This window comes from Labeo rohita, unplaced genomic scaffold (assembly GCF_022985175.1).
Source record: "Labeo rohita strain BAU-BD-2019 unplaced genomic scaffold, IGBB_LRoh.1.0 scaffold_2615, whole genome shotgun sequence".
NCBI lineage: Eukaryota > Metazoa > Chordata > Actinopteri > Cypriniformes > Cyprinidae > Labeo > Labeo rohita.
In genome coordinates this window covers 1-6180 of record NW_026128897.1, presented here as the reverse complement: position 1 = coordinate 6180, position 6180 = coordinate 1, and the positions used below count along the sequence as shown (strand labels likewise).

Genomic DNA, 6180 nt, shown 5'->3' with positions numbered 1-6180 from the left:
ATGCTAATAATATTAAAAACATACTAACAACTGTTAATCATGCTAAAAACATGGTAGCAACGTGTTAAACATTTTAGAAACATGCTAGCAACATGTTTATCATGCTAAAAACATGTTAGCAACTTAATCATGTTAGAAACATGTTAGAAACATGCTAGCAACGTGAATCATGTTAAAAACATACTAGCAACTTGTTAATCATGCTAAAAACATGTTAGGAACATGCTATCTACCTATATATTTATCTATTATCTCTTACAGACTGCATTCCCTTCAAAACATTCAAACTTTAACCTTTTAAAATTACTTTAAACTTCAAACTATTTCAGACTGAAAACCATCAAACTTAAAACTTTTTTAAACTTCTTAAAAGTTTTAAACTTTCTGGTCCTGCTTTCTCAAGCCAACTTAAAGTTTCTCTTGACAAACTTTTTATCTAGTTTTTTATTGCAGGATGACTAATACAGTAAACATTCTTTTTTGTAACTACTAATTCTAATTTCTGATATTTGCTGGTAGGTGACATTTAACTGTCAAGACAGCAATGAACTCTCACTGCAAACCTGCGCCTCGTCCATTAACATTATATAGCGGGACAAGTTATGCCTTACTCAGCGCGAGAAACACAAGGTGTGGTGTGAGAGCGTGTGAACTGGTTGAAATGCGTGTGTCTCACTGTGAATGCGTGACACTTGAGAGCCCCGAAGGCTTTAATAGTGTTTTCTTTGTGTATTTTATTGGGTGTGACAAAAGAAGATCATCATCACCCCAAACATTCATAAGAGTTTTATTCATGATGGATCAATAAAATCCCTGAGTGGTTTTCTGTCCAGAAACTTTAAAATCATGATAAATGTCTTGAGTGTCAGGCGCTCTTCTCTACAGATCCAGCAGGCGGCGCTTTTTGACTAAAAGTTCAGCGTCTCCGGAAATGACACTGTGAGGCGGAAGTGAAGCGCGTTGCTATGGGCTGCTGTTGTTGTGATGCTGTCAGATCATCTGAATAAAGCAGCGTTCAGGATGAAGCTGTGATTGTGAGTACAGATGATCAGTAATTAGCGTTAACATTCATTCATTCATTCATGTGTGCTGACACACACTGTACATCTCTACTGTATTATCAGACACATCACTGAATGATCATATGATCACGTGTTTGCGGATAAAACATGAAAAAACAAACTGCAATAATAGCAATAAGTGTTTGTATGTGAAATATTATACCCTGCATGCATTATTCGGTGGACATCAATCCAGAACTGTTCCTGAGATGTTTATTATCATGAAACTATGTGTAAATCAGTCAAACACAGGTGATCATGTGGATCAGTGGATGTTATGTTCATCTGTGAGACGGAGGTCCTCCTGAAGAAACAGCAGATATGTGATCGTGTGTCTGAATGTGTGTGTTTCAGGAGTGTGTGTGATGTGATGGCTGGGAAGGTGAAGTGGGTGACGGACATCGAGAAATCGGTGCTGATCAATAACTTTGAGAAGAGAGGATGGATCCAGGTGACGGACAGCGACGACTGGAACTTCTACTGGCAAGATTTCATTTCATCCGTTCACACTGACACTGCAAACATAAACTAGTGACGATATAACACTGACAGAAGTGCACTGATATTATCTGAACAATACAGTGTGTGGTGTAGTGTGCTGTATTACAGCTGATCCAGCTCTTCCTGATCTTCACATCCATACTGTATATGGCAAGCCGTTTTAACATTTAATCTATAAGCCATACTAGTATCTATTTTCATGCTACTTACTTTTTTTAGATACTAGTATTTTTTCCATTAAGTACTTATTCATGTCAGCACCAATAGCCTCGCGGTTAGTGCGCCGAAATACAGCGCATTTGCAATCATGGCAACCCGAGTTCGAATCCTGGCTTGTGGTACTTTGCCGATCCCACTCCCCTCTTGCTTTACCTGATGGTTTCCAGTCTACTCTACACTGTCCTGTACAAATAAAGGCTTAAAAATCCCATAAATAAATCTTTAAAAAAAAGTACTTATTCATTAACTACTAAAATTGTCAAAAAAAGTTAGCTATGCTTGTTTGTAGGGCTGCACAATTTGGCCAGAAATGTTGTTTTTATTTATCAATATGAAAAATAATAATTATAGATATTATTATTATTATTATTATTATTACTACTAAATAAAAACACAAGGAAAATAAGGTGTATTACTTTTGTATTACTGTAACACTATTTCATGATAATATACAAAACTGAGTATTTAAAAATAAACATAATAATAAATATAGCCGCAAGAAAAAGAAAAAAAGAAACGGTACACTACACAGGAAAAAAAGGTAGGGATTTGCATATGTTTACCTCAAAGTTCTTAAAAGAGAATTATTATATTTCCTATTTTCACCCAAAGTTTTCCTGGTAACCAATTAGCAAGACAAACTAACATACACAGCCAGTTAGACCTAATTAACAATCACTTTCATTCAGTATATTAATGTATTATATTACTCTGACTCTGATTGGATGGTTGAGAGGTACTCATGTTTATGTAATGATCTGTTTGAATTAAGATATCTCCAAATACATTCTCACTAGTTCTTTATGAGGTTGTAGATATCTCCAAAAGAACAGGAATCAGATGTTATTCTGTTTTTGATATAATCTATTAATTAATGACTAGTGATTTTTCCAATAGTGACTAGTATCTTTTTAAATATTACTAATAAGCATTCATTAGATACTAAATTTCACACAGATCTTTACCCAGCAAGCAATAGCCGTCATTTCACCGTCTCGGTTAACTATAGACCCGATATAGTCCGGCTATGTGTGACCCCCTTCTAGCCCAAAAACCTTGAATTTGGATACATGTCATTGTTTTGGCAAAATAACTTGTGAGATGTATGATATTCCATCACGTAAGCAAAGTGAAAAGCATTTACAATGTGTGATTTCATTTCTTTGATATGTTCTATGCGAAGCCTGTTTATAGCCGAGATTTAGCTCGTAGTCAGACCGGATATTTGTAGCCCACTCATAGTCAAATCTGATTCATTGTAGTTTTTGTTCAGGTAGCGCAGGAGATGGTTGATATACCATCATGTTTGCGGTGTCAATAATATCTACTAAGATGTCAGTGTCATTTCATGATATGACATATATGTAGCCACGTTTTAGCGCTGAGCTGGATGGGCTATGTGCAGTCTGCTTTTAGCCCAACTGGAGAAATCGAGGCAATCAGTGTCTAATTTTAACAGCTTGGCTATAGCCCAGTATCAGACCAGCAATGAGCATGGCCGAAATAGTCTTAAAATGTTTATATTTTATTTCATTATTTAATAATGCTATAAAATAATGCATTATTAATTATGCCAAAATAATGCTAATTTAAATGTTTCAAAAGTTTAATTGCATTTAATAATATGATGTCATGCATTCCACAGGCTGTTAAGTGTAACATTCATACACATTATACAACATAATTTGACTTTCTTTCAATTTATAAATAAACATGCAATAACAATTCCCAACCGCTAGATGGCAATTGTCGCCCTACTGCGACGTGACTACTGGCAACGCGAGACTTGAAAGTTAGTAGAGATCACTGTCACAACATCCCGCGATAATTCCGCCGTTTTGAATTTTGTTTTTACACGAGAGAACACTAAGTTTACCTGTGGGAAAACAACGGGCAAACAACAAACGATAAAGGACTTTCCTGCTTGGTCTTGGTAAGTATATGTGTTCATTGTTTATCTATACTTTATTTGTTATCATGTGTAGGAACCGTGACATTTTAGTGAAGGGAGCAGATCATGATGATAGTGATCCCTATGGACTAAATTAGGCCCCACGGTACAGCATTCATGTGATCATAGGATTCATTGCAGAATTTAATAGATAATAGAGTGAAAGTTCAAAGGTCAAATTGAGGAGGAGTTTCTACATCTGGAAAAGCTGCTGGAAAAAGAGGAGATCCAGGCAGCAATGGTGTAAAAAACAAACAAACAAACCAAAAAAAAAATCTCTCCAAAACAACATTTCCTCACTAGAGCTCTCATCTTTGACAAATTCAATCATTTATTTTAACTATTATACTGAATTTATGACTGAACAATGGCTTGTTACATACAGAGAAAGCATGAGCTAATTGGATAGATAAAGCAATACAATAAGATTTAGTTTGAAACTTACAAATTGATACTAAAGCTCAAAAATAAAAATTATTTCAAATTGCAATATAAAATGTTCAATTATAAAAATTTTGCAGCAGTATTAAAATAGTGCAAATAGCTAAGATGTGCAATGCAGCAAGTACAATCAGAAGACATAATTTAAAAAAACGGTAGGGGTGAATAATTATTCCATGTACATTTAAGGTTAATGTGTGTACTGGGTTACATTTTAGTTACAGCAGCATCACTGTGTTGTTATGAAATCAGTTGTGCCAGACAATTTTGGACACTTTTACAGTGACGCATATAATACTACCTGCCTGACATTGGCATGTGTTATTCAGGTGTCAAAGTTGTGCAGAATTGAATGAAGAAATCTCAAAGACAGTGCCAGAAGGAAGCTGGAAAGGTAAAGTCTTCAAAGTGTGCCATATTAATCAAACATTGTGGTGTCAATACTTAATAAGTTACAGCGCAAATCAGAAATGTAAAAAATAATTCGTTTACTGGTCATTTTGAAATGTCAGTTAACTTTGTCCGCAATTGTTAACCGCCTCAATCTGTATTATATTTTAGGGTTTTAAAAATTCCCTCATGTTCCCTCATATTCAGACCTTTCTCTCTCAGTTCTCTCTCAAAAAGCTTTTCTTATGCTATTTGTTTTTTCTTATTTTGCAGATGCAGTGATGACCAACTTGAGTTGTACTTGAGGAATACAGTTGGGAAACATTTTATACAAGAAAAAAAACAATAATTAATAATTTCCTTTGAGTTCACTGTTGGTTGTTTTATTTGTTAAAATAAGTAAACAAACAAATTGATTAATCTTTTTTAATCTATTTTTTTTTTTTTTTTACGTTGTCATTTATCCACAATGTTTTAATGTTAAGTGTGATAACATGCTCTTGATTTGTACTATTTATTTCTTTTAAATATCATAAAGTATTTAATATATATATATTTATTATCTTAAGTTGTTAAATTTCATGTTTTTATCATAATATTTATATTTGAGTGTAATGCATTTCTATTTTATTTTGTCATTAATTCTTTTGCATTTTTATAATTTTGTATTGTCTTAAGTTGTTAATGTTATTTTTCTTAATAAAAGCTGTGTATGTAGTTTGTTTGGATGGATGGCCATTTTGTTGTGTTTTAGATGTTTATATGTAGGCGTTCATTAACTGTCTGTTTGATGACTAGTTATGGACTATGGTTAGACGTCTATTAAATTTTCACTGACAGCCCAGTGACAACCTTATATTAGCCTAGACGTCTGGGCTGTGTTTCAACGGCTAATAGACATTTTTTAGACCAAAAATTGCTTGCTGGGTAGAAGACCATGCTAGAGAAAAGTTACTAAACGCTTTCTGATATCGCAAAACGTATTTGTGAAATTTTATGGCATGACACCAAACTCCATTTAAGGCTGTATTTCTGCAACACAAAACCTCTGTCATTGTCACCCTGAGCACATCACATCCTTTTGATAACAGCGCCACCTATTGGTCAAAATTGATAAACCATTATATCTTATTACTAGTGATTGTATTTATGATTGAGCCATTTTGACTCATTTGGTCCCTGCTCCTCATTTTTCTTGTGCTTGGCCCATTAATTGCTGCTTGTAGTTGTAGTTTGAAGTAGTTTTTCAGTATCAGTGAAAACTATACTAGTATCTAAGCGATGCAAAAATGGTGTTTCACTGAGGTGTTGACCGTCATGTTTTCCCGTCATGTGACAGGATGAGCATCCAGACCACCCGTAACATGTTCAGCGTGGACACCGGCTAAGGCGCAGGGCAAAGGCATCTTCCTCATCAACAAGCTCTCTTAGATCAAGAAATGGTCTCGCGACAGCCGCACGTCCACGTGAGCCCGTCTCCTGCGCTTTGATCCAAAGCCGTGATCAGATGTGGATTCTGTCTGACGTGCTGTGCTTTGACAGGTTTGTGGCGGCCAACAGCGGGAAGGAGGCCTACGTCATCTCCCTGTACATCGATAACCCGCTGCTGATCGGAGG

The 6180-nt window shown here is 35.2% G+C and overlaps 1 pseudogene; it reads left to right on the top strand.

Annotated features, from left to right (window-relative positions):
* Positions 1-945: 945 nt before the first annotated feature.
* LOC127159903 (polyglutamylase complex subunit TTLL1-like) lies at positions 946-6175 on the top strand (annotated as a pseudogene).
* Positions 6176-6180: the final 5 nt, after the last annotated feature.